The sequence below is a fragment of the Metopolophium dirhodum genome, chromosome 2 (assembly GCF_019925205.1).
Source record: "Metopolophium dirhodum isolate CAU chromosome 2, ASM1992520v1, whole genome shotgun sequence".
Taxonomy (NCBI): domain Eukaryota; kingdom Metazoa; phylum Arthropoda; class Insecta; order Hemiptera; family Aphididae; genus Metopolophium; species Metopolophium dirhodum.
The window spans coordinates 43,244,806-43,263,478 of NC_083561.1; the positions used below are offsets into that span (position 1 = coordinate 43,244,806).

The 18,673-nt window shown below is 30.4% G+C and overlaps 1 pseudogene; it reads left to right on the top strand.

Annotated features, from left to right (window-relative positions):
- Positions 1 to 477: 477 nt before the first annotated feature.
- Positions 478 to 18,506, top strand: LOC132938950 (uncharacterized; annotated as a pseudogene).
- The last annotated feature ends 167 nt before the right edge of the window (positions 18,507 to 18,673 follow it).

Here is an 18,673-nt window from a genome sequence, read left to right on the forward strand (position 1 = left end):
GATCTATAATGATATGATATTCGTCCAATAATATTATTAATTTCATACTATAAAATATATTATGTGTAGTGTAGTGATAAGTGACAACACTGTCCACCTACTCGTGCCGCCAAAGCGACGTCTAGTATTAGTATTAGTATTAGTATTAGTATTAGTCTTTTGGTGTGTGTTGCCGTGCGTGTGTCTGTCCGAGTGTGTCCGGACTGCACACGCTCACGGGCACTGTCTTGTCGTTCTTAAGTTATTACTTGTTATTAAAGTGTCGAGTTATTATTATATTAGTTGAGTCTCGTGTTTTGTGCCGCCTAACTACTTCGATTCCTGACATCCACATGAGCTCCTACAGTTCAGAAGTGCGATTCTATCCAGCAGCCCTCAAGAAATATTGTGTATTGACATAATCGTGGAATTAGTCGTTGTGTAGTTCTGGGTTGTAGCGCATATTTTGTTTTGCGTAACTTAATTAGTTCAGTCAAGATGGCCGACGGTCAAACGGGTCAGGATGATGTCGGTAACCACGAGGGTTGGTCATCTAGCCGTTTACGAAGTGGATCGCAGGCTTCAGTGCAGCCACCAGTACAGTCTACGGAGCAGCTACATACGCAGCCAACAACAAGCATGTTACCACAAAGTTTTAACCAACCGTCCGGGAGTGTAACCACCGCCAGTGATAGTGGAATGCAAAATGCATTTTCAGCGCTGATAGAGCAGAACCGATTGTTGTTATCGCGGATATTACGTAATGAAGACAATAACAACATAAACAACGATAACATACAAGCGCGATCAACCTCCAACAACGGCTATTACGTCATGCCAGATTTTAATAATTCGATTAATATTTTTTCTGGTCGTGAATCCAATACAGATGCGAGAGCATGGTTGAAATCAGTCGAAGGTGTAGCAAAATTGCATAATTGGCCAGACAGTTTTAAATTAGAAATAGTACGTACAAAATTGGATGGTCCGTCCCAAAATTGGTACATTGGTCGTACATTTTCAAGTTGGGGAAGTTTCTGTCGACCAGTTTAATAATACATTTGTGGGAAACGAGTCGTGCACAGTTGATCGTATAAGAATTATGTCAAACCGCGTTCAAACCAAGGGCGAGTGCGTCATAGAATATTTTCACCACAAAGCGCGCCTCTGCCGTGAAATTTCGTTACCATTTAACGAGACTAAACAACAGATAGTTTATTCTCACGATTTATGTAACTATTTGATAGCACGCACACATTTAAGTGAGGTTAGGTTAGGTTAGGTTATGTTAGGTTAGGTTAGTTTAATTATTTCAATACCACTGTGACGTCTATAGATAAATTGAAAAATTGACACAAGTATTAATTATCAAACTTTCGAGAATAATTAAAAATAATTTAATTTTAAACGCAACGCAATTTATATTTGTACGGTTACTCGTAGATAGATACTTTATGTTTAGATAAAACGTCATATTTTGTTTGTGTAATTCATTTATTTAAATATTTATCATTCAACAAATGTGATTCTATTTACTCCACAAAAAATTAGCAAGCAACAAGACGGTTCATGATAAATTCAACACAGACTTAAAATTAGATTTAAAAAATACATTATTTTAAATCCCGCCCAAGTGTTGACTTGTTGTTTGAAAATGTGTTGCAAACGTGTTAAATATTGAGTTTGGTTGTAATATTTTATATAATTGAGTCAACAGATTCCTGATTCAAGAATATTAAAGAAAAGTATCAAATACAATAATAATTTGTCGATTTTCGATAATTTACTATACTTAACATCGTATTATTACTTAAATGCATCGAAGGTAAGGACCCACACAACGACACAACGTACCAGACCCCAATATACTTATCAATCTTTAATACTATTATTATCTCTAATTTTACATTCATATAATATTATGAACTTATACAAATTAAAATAGATAGAAATTGAGTCAGGCGTATCCATGAGGGGGAGAGTAGCTTTAGTGACGGCCACCTCCATATAACAATAATCGTCTAAAGTTACTACTGTATTAATTTAAATTGACCTAGTATAATATGTATAAATTCATAGTGGAAAAAAATAAATGCTGAAAAATTGGAGTTTTGAAATACTGAAAGGATTTAAATAATCATTGTTGTTTACTATATTATTATTGAGAGATACAGTTAACGAGGTAAACAATTTTAACATAATAATATTTTTAATATTATTTTAACAAAATAATATTGATCGATCAATAATCACTCAAGTCATTATTATAGTTATTATTAATATTAACTCTTTATCACCTGTTCATTTCGAGTAGAATTTATGTTTACTAAAAATTGACTTGGAAGTTCAGGCCAAAACTTACCAACCCCTAGAGCAGAGTTTAAAACCCCCGAATCACCCATTTTATGAGTAGTTAAAATTAAAACTATAAAATTATAGAAATTCAATTATAAAGTAAATTTGTGTGTAAGGTAGTTATCAAATAGAAATAATAATGTAATACCAAGTATTTTAAACAATTTTAACTAAAAAACTAAGTAAATATAGGTATTTATTATACTAATGAGACAATATTAAAATAAGGTCTATTTCAATTACAATAATATAAATATTATAACTATAATAATTATTTTTAGTAACACAGTAATAATATTATCGTTTTAATATTTTCTCACGATCGCTCGTCAAACTTGGATAGTTTAAATATTAATATTTATGTACTTAAATTTTGATTTTATAAATAAATGTCGATTATAAACATTTCACAAAATATATATCTAGAGCTTATATTTCCTGTCACATATTTTATTGAAATATTATTAATATATGTAATATATATTATTTTTTTATTTTTTTCGTAACACTTGAACCGAATAATATTTGATTAATCCAAAAATGTTTAAAATATTATATTTTGTCAAATTATGTTTTTATGTATGTACCTATTTATATCTCGTTAGGAATCTACCAAATATTCATTCAACTAATTATTGCCACTGCACAGTAATATGAATCACACAATTTGTTGTACTATTATGATATTTTTTTATATAGGTTTCATTAAAATGCTTATAAATACAATTGATATATAATAACAATGAACTGTTTACAGTTAATAGTATAAGCATAATTAATAATAAATATTTCATAATACATAAATGTAGATATTACACATTTTATTTGTTTTAACAAACATATCTTTTGTAGTAAAAATTGAATTCCAGTATTAAAAATAGCGAGGAATAATGAATTATATTACTTTTTTTATCAATATTATTTTAAAATAAGCTAGTTTAACGTTTCTAAGATAGGTACGCACTTTAAATGGCATAATATGCAATAGACCAACACGCCGACAAACATACTAACAAGATCAACATTTAATGTGAGGTACAATTATTTTAAATGTTATAAGTAGAAGTGGTGTACATACAATTTTCTTATGGGAGAGGATTAAATTATAAACATATTATGTTATCGGAGTGCTTCACCCGACACAATAAGACAATAAGTTCGATCACAGACCATACAAACTATGGACCATAGTTTGTTAAGAGTCAGACTTTGGGTTCGTGTATATAATATAGTATTGTGTAAATTTTTCATTCTATCCATTTCAAAGCTGAGTTTTTTTATTGTATTTGTTGTCCTTGTGATGAAACGGTTTGACCTACCCCCCCCCCCCCACCATTTTACGAAAATGATTACCGTTTTTCCATAAATAGTTCATAATATACTAGACTGATTTACATGTAAGATAAATCGATCATGAATATCGACATTTTAGACTTTATGTTAAAGACTGTTGACATATAATGTCACTTGGTGGTAGAGGCAATAATAAACAGTTACCAAAACATCTACAATATCATCATTATTGCTGCTACTTTTTAGGAACTGGATAAAATATTTTAAAGTTTGTGTGTTGAACTATTATTCATATTTTTATACAAGTAAAAATTATTTAGTTCGTGTTGTGTCATTGATCAATAAAATAATATATTAACATAGGTACACAATAAACAATAAACTCACAATCGCAGCTTTTAGACAGTTTAAAATAAACTACCTTTCACTATAATCAAATCACGTGCACCTACGCGTGCAAAAGGTAAATCACTATGCATCCTATAAATCTTTTCGGTACCAATGTAGGTTATGTTGTATCGTACATCGGTTATAAATCACAATTTTCATACTAGGCAGGTATACATTTTTTAGAACTACTAAAATTCAAATATGATTAAAAGTTTTTAATTTGTTTTTTAAATATTGTGTAGGTACAATTAGAATTTAAATAATTATACTGGGTTGTGCATTTTAAATTATTATATTTTTATCATTACCTATAATTTAATAGGTACGATATATTATATTATTTTTTCACAGATTTTTGTTTGAAATGTCTTGGGTATTAAATTTAATGAAGGGAATATTATACATTTTAATATTGACATAAATATTCGACAATCTTTCCAATAGAAATTTAAAAAATGTATTATCTTAGTGTTACCTACTATCTTATATACTTTAATTTTTATAATGAAAGTAGATTGCAGTTTAAGTACTTTTTATTTATTTTATATTAATAATATTATCTTAACAGAACAACGCTCGGCAAAACTTACTTAAGTGTGTGTCTGTGTGTATGTGTGTCAGAACAAGACAAGCATTGGCTCCAGACTTGAATTTGAATTTCCCTGGACCAGTACTCATCAATAAATGCTCTCTTGAAATCTTCGTAGTTACATAATTGAAACCGCACCGTGGAAAGCCAACTATACGCGTTCGATTTTAGGCAGTCTCCCACGACAATGATTTTTTCTCCCACGTACGTTTGTTTAATGGCAAAATATTCCTCAAGTCGACTTAAGAAATCTCGCGGGTGCATGTCCCGTCCATTTTCGAAAAATGTAGGTCGTGCAATATCTGTGTGATGTAGATTATTATTATTTGTTACACAGTTATGCGCTGGTGGTGGTGATGGTTGTTGTTCCTGACGTTCATATTTTTGTTCAAGTTTACTTAATTTCCTTGACCAATTTTCTTCAATATCTTCTATCTTCCTGACGTAGTCATCTTTGAGGTTTTCAATTTTTTGTAATAATTGATTTACCAAATATTAGCTGTTTCGTTCAACTTCTTCCTTGAACGCATTAAACGCTTCTTCTGTGACGTTTTTCTTTGGAGCCATGTTCACGATGTAGTTTTTCTTAATCTTGTGGGTCGATGTAGAATTGTTTTCTTACTCGAGCACTGCAGTTGGGCGCAAATGTAATGAAAATTCAACGCTTGGGTTTCTGGTATTTGTATTATTGCACGTTTATTCTCATTATTCTCAGTAATTCATTATACAGATACAATTTAATTATGTGTATTACAGTATTTCTTTTGAATTAATTAATTATATTATACTCTTGCGAGTGTACATCAAAAATAGGTTAAATGTGATTACATGAAATCAAAGGGGGGAAAGCATGTACATACAACTCACGGTTCTTTGAACGGTATATGACTGGCTGGTTGGGTTTGTGGCAATATGCATCCACGGACAGTGACTCTGCAGTCTGCTCGGACGGCGGTATGTTGCTGGTAGACTGGAATGATGTGGTGTCTTCCTCGGTCTGCTCGGTAAGGAAGTGGTTGCACGTTGGTCGGCGACACTGGCTACTCGGCTCGGACGGCGGCGCTCACCGACTACGGACGCGTGTCAACAGGTTCCAACTCGGACTCACTGCGGCGGTGGTGGAGTGGAAGGGATTACCGGGGCAGACTGTAGAATGTCCGTTCGGAAACCGTCCGGCTCATTCAGTCTGGGGTCAAGTGCTATAATTAGATTAGGATTTAGTGTCCGTTCTAGGCTCACTATTTGCCTTCTCTTCAGCGGGGAAAACTGCGTGTTGTAACGGCGGCCAGCGGCCTGTATTTATGATACTCGAGCCTCCCTGGTCCCGTCCAAAATATCGTTTGACATTTTGCATGATTCTGGGCTTTAGGTCATTGTTCAAAGTGTTCGGTGATTACCATATTGTGGTGGAAAGAACGCTGATTCTGAATATGTTCCTCGCTTTCCGATAACTTTATCTGTTCCTTGGAAAACTCATGTTTTCCGCGAGCGGCGTGCGTTCATAATCATTGCGCGGCGGCGGGCGCTATCTGTGGTTTTATGTCACGGTTGGTTGGTAGATGTTACTACGCGGCGGGTGATATTTTATCGTTGCTGATGATCATAACGAGAGTGCGCCACGTTAATGGCCACTCCGTTTTGTCTCATTAGAATGTACATACATTAGTTTTATTTATAGATAATCACAAACTAAAGAAAAAAATGATTTTATATTTGTGTGATTTCAGTATCACTCTGGTCGTCTTCTTCAGACCGTGACAAGTGCTTATACACGGTTAAAAGTAGGCAAAACTTATGAAACCCAAAAATCACATGTTCGTTAGTTCCAGTAATTTTCCAAAACGCCGGATAAACGTAAAGAAATCCTAGATTTTCCAATTATCCATATTATATTTCTTAATATATTATTTTCAATAAGACTAAGAGAGATTCTGGAAATTCTAGAATTCACTTTTAATTTATTTTGTACTTACATAAACTTAGGACAAGCTCAACATCGATAACCACGATACTTCCCATTAAAAGTCGAGCTGGGTTTCACCATACCGAGTATAGTTCCGACTACCAAATATATTCAACTATATAGTATATAACGTGTCCCCAACATTTTGTTACCTACATCCTATAAGTGTACGGAAAACGAAACAACACCTCGTAAAGTTTTTATGGTTAATATAGGTAGTTCAACCTTTGGGTGATGTGTTACCAATATTTTGTTCAATATAATATAGAACTCAACACAAAATGGTATAGTGGGAATCTGGCTTAAGCCAGGAAAACGTGGTCGTCAGTCGTTGTTGCTTTTTCCTCCGCTTCCACCGTATGACTCTTAATCAAAGTAACTTCGCGTCATCGCAAGTATAATTATAGCCCATAGGGGTTCAAGGTATTATAAAAAGTTGTGCCATTGTGAACATCTTTGATTAATTTCCTATAATATGTGTATTCATATTATAATGCATATATTATATACTATATTCTTGAGTTCTTGACACAACACATTGTCAGGCTAGTGATTTTTTTAACACGGGATAATTGGTTTTGACTGCAGATTGGCTTAAATATTATGTATAATTATATAATAATATATTTATTAAATTTAATAAAACAAACGCTAACCCCTTTATAATAACCCTATAATAAAGTAATGTATTAGGTAGGTGAAAAATAAAACATCGACAAAGATACCTAATTAGCGATATTACTTGAAGTAATAACAGACAATTTAAAAATAATAATTACAAAATAAAATATAGTGTATTAGAACTTTAAGTGACACATAGATATCATGTTTAATTGATCTGAAAAGAAATCAAAGTCAGCATGATTCTGATCAAGAGGGATTTTTTTTAAGTTAGTTGTATGAGATAAAATGTAAAAAGTGGGAAAAATCTGTGATAATAATAATATGCTTTAAACTGGAAATGATTTAATAAATACGGAGAGTTAATGTCGCGGTTGATCACGTTATGGACAAATTGAGTTGTACAAATGAATTGAGCCATTTAGTTATTTGGGTTTCAGAGGGGCATTTAATTTAAAGGCATTACAAGAAACGGTTTTTAACTCGTTCAAGTTACACGGATTTTGAATTAAAGTGATCGATCTAATAACTAGAACCATACTCCAAAATAGATCTAACTAGAGCCAAGTAAAGAGCTTTAAAAGATTTAAGGTCTCTAGCTCAGACGGTTGGCGTTCCATAAGACCTAACCAGTGGAAACCACTACCCACTTTGTATTCGATACCTAGTTAGTGTAAAATAATAATTATGTAAAGATTGTTTACAGACAATACGGAATTCAAAGAATTGTTATCAGTAGTATCAATACATATTTTGATTGAGTTCTGAATTTTATATAAACACATCTAGTGACATTTAGCTAGGTACATATATTACAATTAAAACTTCATTGTGTAGGTGATAATACTAATTCTGCTCCAAATGCCATAGTCCTCATCCTTTAAGTCTATTATATTATTATAATTATACCTATTCACGCCGAAAGGTTAAATGAATGAAAACACCGTATACCATGGCGTTGTCCCAAAAAGACGCTGCAGTACTCCACCGGTTTATTGAATTTTATCATGATTTTAAAAAACAAAAATACTATTAATAATTTAAGCGAAATATTAAATGCAATCGGCTAGCACACAGCATGATGAAGTATTAATATTATCCTAGGTAAAGTAGGTAGGTAGATATTATTATTGTTTGCCACGTCCGGAAATCGATCCTCTTACTATTATCGCATAGTCAGCTCTACAGAAATTAGATTATAATAATTATGCATTTGCGTAGGTACTTACTAAAGTTACTACTTACCCACGGAGGTTATATTATTCAACCTTTGGCCGATATATTCAATAAACTCGATAATACAACTATAGAAAGGTAGGTTTATTATAAATAATATGTTTCGAGACAGACGTTATTTGAATAGTTTAAAATCCAGGTGGCTGAGAAATATATAATATTTATACATTTATTGTAGTTTCTGCATACACCACGGGTGAATATAAGTTCCCACACGAGATATAGCAGGTAAAAATTACCCCTGGATATCCATACGTAAGTTCCCACATGAAAAAAATTACATTTGTACGTAAGTTCCCACACGAAAATAAATTATACCAAACACCAAGGCTGGGCAAAGAAAAGTAACTTAACTTAATTTTAAGTTAAAATTTTCTTATTTTCAAAATAAAAATTTCAGACACATAATAATGTTTATCTAAATTGCTTATAATTTTAACTTTTAATTCGTTAATGCTCAGCCTTGTCAAACACAAACTTCTTTCCCACTTTATTCAGACTTAGGACTGACCACTTAAACGTAGTTGGTGTGGTTAAAATTTGTTTTGTTTTTGTATTGCATAAAAAAAAGTCCAATTCAATTTTGAATTGAATCTAGTCCGTATAATATATAATAAAAATTAATAATATAATGTGTATAATTTTTGTATATGTATAAAATAAAAATAATAATAAAAAAAATCAAATTTTATTAGGTTTATTGTGATAGCTCAAACACTTCAGTCATACTGTGTAGTTTTTTGTAATTTATAAGCTGAAATTTTATTATTTATAAAGTTTTGTTTTTCTTCTGTTTTTTTACTTTATTTTTGAGGTCTATTTAATCTGATATTCTTATCTTTATATATGTATTTGATTGAAACATTTTTAATACTTCTATTATTTTGAATATATTAGGATGATGATGATAAAAATTTGAATTGAATTCAGAATGGAAACTTTCGCAAGCGTTTGTAGTAAGGCTTGTATCAGAACTAGCACTAGCCCAAATACTAGGGGGGAACGTATTGGTATCTTCGATGTAATGAGTTACTAAATAATCGAAAAATTCATTTATTTTATTATTTTCTGGTTTTTCAGTCATGAAACTATCTACAAAACAATCATAATTGTAAATAGAATATAATGCATTAAATTTTCTCGCCACATGGGAAAATACATATTGGTATATTTTTATTAACACAGTATGACTATATTGTAAAGTGTTATTAGATCAAACAAAATGAGATTTTAACCACACCAATTTCGTTTAAGTTGTCATTCCTAAGTCTTAATAACTTAACTTACGTACAGGTGTATTTTTTTTCGTGTGGGAACTTACGTACGGGCGTATTTTTTTTCGTGAGGGAACTTACATATGTACTCGCTTACATGCTATGTTTCGTGTGGGAACTTACCAAACACACCACGGCCCTATAATATAATATAACTTGATTTAAATTTAACATTTATAATGTGTTTTTCGAATAACTATATAATTATTATTGTTTCAACGATAGGTATCTTCTCTACAAAATGCACGCAGTGCCAATGTCCAATCTAAATATAATTATATATTTTAATATTTATGTACACGCCAATTCGACTCGGTTTAATATGAAAATTGTGTGACTATTGTTCCAGAGTAGGAATCAACCATATCGTCGAATACCTATTATTATAATATTATTTATTAAAAAAAAATATTGTGCACCGGTACCTACCTACTCATAAAAATAAATAAAATTAATATTTAATACCTAGGTTTTTAATATTAACTATGAAAAAATAATTCGACCCATATACAAAACAAAAATACTCCGATTTATGACGAGATAATAATGTATAGAACTCGCTGGTTCGTTAAAAATGTAACAGTTAATGTTTATTATTATTTACGCATAGAACAAATATTTCATATTCGTGAAAACGCATAGACGTTTTAAAAAAAAAAATTGTGATTTAATATACTTATTAATATAATATAAGATTTATCACGCGATGGCACGCATTTCAGTTTATTAGGAGTGGTCAAAAGTTTTTACAACTGAAACAAAAAACAGATCGCTTTGCTCTCGACCTAATTTCCACTTACATTTTCATCTTAATACAATTCCCAATTTACATAACTTTATGCATGCCAAAAATAGCCTAGTTTTATAACAAAAAAGACGTAGAGGAACTAAATAATTATGGTACCTACCGCAATAGGGTCGATTTATACTTTTCTATAAAAATTTAACTGCAATATGCAAACCGAACAACAATTATTAGATATGTATAATTTGGTTTGGTATGAACCAAACTGAACCCTGCTAGTTTTATTGAAAAATTGAACGATTTTTAATAATATTACTACTTATTATACCATTGGTATATTAAGGTATATAAGAAACGTTATACAATGCACTATAAAAATATTAATTTAATGTTTTCTTTGTTATTTTCAGTACCAACTGTTTAGCGGCAACAAGTGAAAAGTCGTACTCAACTTATTGCTTAAATTTTACTGAACGGTCCGACGTCCCGTTTAAGTCTCTTTACTTAACCTAACCTAACCTATGTACAGCTGTTCCGCCAAACTCGAAACTGTAGTATTGTACATCTATCAACAACACCATCATATTACAGCTAGAAATCGTCAAAATATTTCATTTTGGTGACCTTGAATTTAAATGCAGTTTTCTGGAGGTAAAAGGTTGTATCAAAATACACGTTAGGAGACAATTTAAAATTTTGGAATATTTTGGTACGCACATGCGCAGTATAACCTAACTTAATTTTTTTGCAAACAGCTAATTTTTTTTTCGGATGGAATTTTTGTTTTAAACAATTTTTGTATAAAAAATTTTTATCTAATTACAAAATTAATAAAGATAAAGCTAATATTTTCGAATAATCCGAAATTGTTTACTAAATTTTAAACATTTTCATTTAAATTCATTTTTTTATTTTTAATTAGATCGACATAAACTTGAGTCAATTTTGATTTTATTGCCAAAGTTTTGTCAAAATTATTTTTTAAAAAGATAGGGCTGCCCAAATATTGTTTTAAAAATATATGGCTCTATTAAAAAAGTACAATGTTCTTGTAGATGAACGTTTTGGCCTTTTGAGAGAGTTAAAAAGAAAATTAAAAAAAAATTTTAATGTTCCTATATAAATATGTGTATAGTTTAACTACCACTTATAGCTTATCAAAAAAGTCTAGATTCAATCTAACGTTATGTGACAAATTTATTAATATGTACCTAATATAAAATTATAACACCAGCAAACTACAAGGAAACAAAAAAATGTTTCCTCCTTTGCCGAAGACTGTCCAACCATAATTGCTTACGTTTCTTGTTATATTTATAAAACATTTGCCTATCATAATTAATTTTAATAATAAATTGTCATAAATTATTGTTTTTTTATATTTACATATATTATTTAAAATATTTAACAAATTCCTAATGGAGAGTCGCCCCCCTAGAGTCTGCTGAAGCACACTGTATAGCATAAAAGGTACGATTATGTTTAAAGATATTTTATGCTAATTATTTCAATAACTCTTGTCTTAAAAGTACCTATAAAATAATCGGTATATAATTACAATGTTTGAATATTTGATATTATATAATTGTGTATATTAACTTCTAAGAAAGGAAAATGAAAAAAAAATACGTTTGCATATCCCGTATAAAATGATAATTGTCACGTTTTATCAAATACTTTTGTTTCGTTTAGTTATCTACGTCCCGTTGTCATTATTACATAGAACGGTATAACCTGCAGACTATCACTTAGTTTTTTACACATATCTTCATTTTAATAATTTAATACTTTTTGCTCAACGCATTTTTCTATCTTAATTATTTAATAATATATAGATATCAATTAAAATAATTTATTTATATATTCAGTTTTCAGGTACATGCGCACATTAAGTATCTCTATATTATGTATTTATTCATTTCTAGTCTACCTACCTACTCATAAAAATAAATAAAATTAATATTTAATATACTTATTAATATAATATAAGATTTATCACGCGATGGCACGCATTTCAGTTTATTAGGAGTGGTCAAAAGTTTTTACAACTGAAACAAAAAACAGATCGCTTTGCTCTCGACCTAATTTCCACTTACATTTTCATCTTAATACAATTCCCAATTTACATAACTTTATGTATGTCAAAAATAGCCTAGTTTTATAACAAAAAAGACATAGAGGAACTAAATAATTATGGTACCTACCGCAATAGGGTCGATTTATACTTTTCTATAAAAATAGAGTAGGAATCAACCATATCGTCGAATACCTATTATTATAATATTATTTATTAAAAAAAAATATTTATTTATTTATTTAAATATACACACTTACAGATAGTCCAGTGTTTATTAACAGTATGTTGATGAATCTTGAAAGAAAGACTGTACAACGTTCATTTTGAACGGGTTCATTAGCCATTGTTTTTGGTGTAGGAATTTTCATTGATTTCGACGACCTATCGTAGTTGAGCATATCCAACGGATCGACAAAGTCGTCTTCAGAACATTTTATGGTATACTCACTAGAAAAACACAAAACCAAAACGGTGATAGAAATAACTCTCATTGTAATTTGTAATACCTTTACAAGGTAATAATAATAATAACGATAATTTTATAATTTTGCTACAAAACCGTATTACAATGAAGGAACGACACGACTATGGGTCAAACAAACTGACAATGACATTGTCTCTAGATAAATATTGGATTTCCTCCATAGTCCAAATATTATTTATTATTTAATCCTCAAAATTGATAATAACCATATATGTATATATATACACAGTTCTATGAATCTATGATAATAATTCCCGCCGTTATTTAAATAACAATCATAAGATATATAAATAAAAATTTGTAATGATTGTACATTTGTACTTGGATATTGACATATTGGTTATAAGTGTTATAACTAATTTATAAGCAGTATTACATAATATGTATATTAGTAAATAATGCATATTGTTATTTTATTATCGTTTGACATAATTTATAACACTGAACACTATTATAATATTAAAGTTCGGATTTTGTAGGCATTCGCGTTTTTATTATAATGGTCTAAGACGAAGTTACATCAGCTATATGTCATTTTATTATTATACTTACAATACAATGCATGCAGTTTTGTTTTGCTTTTTAAGTTATCATTTTTTGAAATACTTTTTTGTGATTTTTTTCTTTTGAGTAAGTATACTTGTAAGATTTTTAGTACCTTGTATAATCTGATTAAATAAATCCGGCACGCAACCAATACAATCTATTCTATTAATTTAATAATACCCACACAAAACGGAACAATTACTTAAACAAGCTACATGTAAAATAGGTTGGAAGCGTTGGTATTGAATATAGAAATGTTGGGTTTAAAACGCTTGAAACTGTATCTGCGAAGATTTAATAACTTTAATTCAAGGAATCCTGGAAGATATGACATCAGAAGAGATGGTCTATTTAAAATTCACGCCCATTGGTTTTTGTTGATGTCGAAAAAAAAATTATAATATAGGTAAGTAGATAATCAATAACAAAAAATCCACTCTGTACTACTACCATTATAATATTATTAATTAGTTTATTTGCATATTTGTATCTACGTATTTGGTATTTAATTTAATTGCGCCTGTACTCTATGCCTTTGGATAAAATCTTTTATTGAAATATGATTACAAATAAATTATTAAATAAAGAATAATATTTTGTTTTTATAATTACAAAATGTGTAGGTTAAATTTAATTAGGTTTACATAGTATAATTTACACATATCATAATATTATAATATGTGTGCAATAATTCCGCATGCTGGTTAACATTGTTTATGTATAATATTAGGTATATTATATTATATTAGCATAGTAGGGTACTATAAATAATATAGGTAGGTTACCTATAAAGTAGCACTGTAGCTGGACACTTCACTTATACTCTCAATATAGATGATATTCGTTCAAAATACCTACCTATTTTGGTTCTTTTTATAGACATTTGAAATGTGCTATAGATTTTTTCGATTCAATATTCTAGCCTTACACTTTTACGGTTAAAATATTAATACTGGCTAAATGCGGCCCGCAGTTGTTGGGTTGTCGTTATATATCGTGCGTGCATGGCGACCGCCACCTATATCATTATTTATTTACTTAATTTTGACATTATTGTTATTATTTTTACGCCGCGCATAAACCCGCTGCAGATATTGAAACTACGAACGAAACTGAGCCAACACGAACACACAAAATAATTGTCTTCGCTAAACACAGTTATGCCGTATAGTGAATCCATATCTATGAATCGGATTATTCCGAAACCAAAAGGCTCTCCGAAATGGAGAAGACCTAAGCCGTCTGCCGACAACAATCGTCTTACGGAAAAGCCGAATTTTACTGAGCTAACACGAACACACAAATTGTCTTCGCTAAACACAGTTATGCCGTATAGTGAATCCGTATCTATGAATCGGATTATTCCGAAACCAAAAGGCTCTCCGAAATGGAGAAGACCTAAGCCGTCTGCCGACAACAATCGTCTTACGGAAAAGCCGAATTTTACTGAGCTAACACGAACACACAAATTGTCTTCGCTAAACACAGTTATGCCGTATAGTGAATCCGTATCTATGAATCGGATTATTCCGAAACCAAAAGGCTCTCCGAAATGGAGAAGACCTAAGCCGTCTGCCGACAACAATCGTCTTACGGAAAAGCCGAATTTTACTGAGCCAACACGAACACACAAATTGTCTTCGCTAAACACAGTTATGCCGTATAGTGAATCCGTATCTATGAATCAGGATATTCCGAAAGCAAAAGGCTCTCCGAAATGGAGAAGACCTAAGCCGTCCGCCGACAAGACTCGTCTTACGGAAAAGCCGAATTTTACTGAGCCAACACGAACACACAAATTGTCTTCGCTAAACACAGTTATGCCGTATAGTGAATCCGTATCTATGAATCAGGATATTCCGAAAGCAAAAGGCTCTCCGAAATGGAGAAGACCTAAGCCGTCCGCCGACAAGACTCGTCTTACGGAAAAGCCGAATTTTACTGAGCCAACACGAACACACAAATTGTCTTCGCTAAACACAGTTATGCCGTATAGTGAATCCGTATCTATGAATCAGGATATTCCGAAAGCAAAAGGCTCTCCGAAATGGAGAAGACCCAAGCCGTCCGCCGACAAGACTCGTTTTTTGGAAAAGCCGAATTTTACTTCGCGTACCGGAAAACTGGTCGATGTGTTGTACGGGCGCCGTCACTGCAACCCCAGAGACGACATAACTCTGCTGTGCACTTACTTCGAAGCAAATAAAAGGTACTTACATATTATTCTTAACAGGAATATTGGAAACAATTTTTATTATTTTCAACACCTTATGTGTCAGGGGTGACTCCAGAGATTTGTATTGGTTGGGCTAAGTCATAACTTTCAGAAAACTATAATATGTTTATTTTTACAAAAATGTACAATTTTTTAGAAATATGATCTTGGGGGATTACGGCCTCTGATACGTATAATTTGATCGGTTGAGTAAACAGATATTTTTTAATTGAGGAGAGATTTATTCAAGCAACTGATACAAGTTCTTAAAATAAAATAATCAGGTAGAAATTATGTTAATAGACATTTATTTAAAGTAATGGTTTTTTTTTTGGAAAAGTTTGGAATTTGGAGGTGAGCTTCTCCTTGACTCTTTCCCCGCAGAACTACACTTCTAATTTACATCTATTTTGCAGTTTTAAATATTTTGTCTGAGTTATCTGCATAGTTAGCTGTACCTATACTAGCGGCTTTTAAAATAATAAAAAAATAAAAATATTTTGTTCTACATTTTTATAGGCACGAAAGACTTCCAAAGGGGTCGAAATCATTTGTAAAAAATGAAACCTCTAATGTTAACTTCTATTCAGATAAACGCAAACGTCGTACTACTAATATTGAAAACGAACCAAGCTACATGTTGTAAGTAATATTTATAATTAATTTTGTTTAAATAATTTTAATTGAATAAAATGACTTTAAAAATAATGATGTAGGTATACGATTTTACAATACAGCAATATTAAGTATGAAAACATGCTAAAATGACTATTCGATCATTTTTTAAAATAGTTTTTCTTTTCAAAAATGTATACATTTTTACCGTTTATCATAATTTATAATATAATATTATGTTGATTATTGATGCATTAACGAGTATATGGACTATGGTTATTATTGCCAAATAAATCTATACTCAGACCAAAATTTAATAGGTACATTAATTGTGTATAGGTATTGTCTAAGGCGGAATCGTATGGGATCAACCAAATGTTCCGCTTTACAGAATAAAACCGAACAATTTTGGATTATTAAATTCGATTCTAAATTGTATGTAATGTTATTATTATTCCTTTTACATAATTATAGTTTATCATATTTATAATTTTAATTTTAAATGTAGGTATTGATTAATTTTTAATTGTTGCAGACTTTTTCAAATGTTCAAAGTTTTCATTCATATCTCGATAAGTTGATATTTTTCATTCAATTATAATCTTTTTTTTTGGCATTTTGATGTTTGAAAGAAACGTAACTATGTACAAAATAAACTGTTCGATGTAAAATTGTTAGTGCACAACTGTTTTTTCACAGCTACGAAAAATTTTATTATAAAAATAGATAGTACTATATGGTATAGGTACCTATATAATTTTCGGCTTTTGTTACACCCGCGCGTATCGTGTTTCCTGCAGTTTACTTATGCATATAGGCGCAAATTGACTAAAGTTTTTGGGGGGACTCAAGCCCCTCCCCATAGGCATTATTGCTTAGTACCATAGAATATAAAAATTAGTACTAATTACTAGATTTTGAACTGGGGGACTTAACCGACATTAGGAGGGACTAAGTCCCCCACAAGCCCCCCTCTATTTGCGCCAATGCAAGGTTTTTACTATTACGGGGCCTACAAAATCGTTCGGTTTTCAACTTTTAGAAAGGATCTGTTTTTTTTGGGTTCGACGTGCAGAATTCGAAGCTATAGGAACACACGCCGGGACCAAAGAACAATTCCTGATTCGATAGTTCATAGATATTCGTTTTATTCAGGTTCCGCTTTAGACAATTGTACTATAATATAATATTATATACCTACCGTTATTTTCAAACTAAATACTTACATAGTTTATTATGTATAATGAGTTGAGTTGTATATTAGTTATGAAGTTAACAGTCTGTTATATGAACACATAAACCAATCAAATGAGATTTGTGTTTAGTTTATATAAATTAAAAATAATATTATGGAAAGGCCGAAAATAATTGGCATTTTTAACAGTATTTATTAAATATTACTTTATAAAACAAGTACCTGCATGGCTGTATAGTATCTTACTGATGGTCTTATGATTTATTTTTTTTTTTGTTACAGACAACAGTACGATAAACCCTCGGAAAAAATTAATGCTGTTCTTAAAGATCTAGGTTTTGTGTGTAATAGTGATACAATGTATACATTTTATCCATCACAGATAAACTATTATAAAGACTCTCAAAAGCATATTACCAAATATGGTCAGAAAAGTTATTTTGCACCAAAACCAAAAGTAAATATATGTTTTGTTTATTTACTAAAATATATTAGTGATAGAAAAATTAAGACTGGTGGGTGTTTAGGTAACTAATTTTAACAATTTTTTTTATACAATAAAAATAGAAGTTTGGGACAAATTTAATATTTTAATTTGTAAGTTATTTAGTTATGAGTTTGATAATTTATATTAATACTACATATTTATAAGTGTATTGTTTATCTGATTTAAAGTAGAAATCAAAATATCAATAATTATAAAATATCAAAAACAATAATATTTCACCAATACTTATCATTATTTATTTAAACATCAAAATATAAACATACATTTTATCTAACAATTTTTAAATATTATGTTTTTATTTTAGAATTCAATAGGTAGTTCTGATGGATATAATCAAAACGGAAGACATCAAAAGCCGATTCGCTCTAAAACATACCCGGAAAATAATCGTTACAACAAAAATTACAAAATTGAAGTATGAAACATATTTAAATTAATATTACTTTTAATATTTATCTTTTTAGTTAGCTCTTGAGTATAATTTCAAAATTTTAATTCCATTTGTTGTGCAAATAATTAATCATCAACTATTTTATAGCTGAAATTTAATACACATTACGTTGTACAATAGTGTAAAATTCATAATAT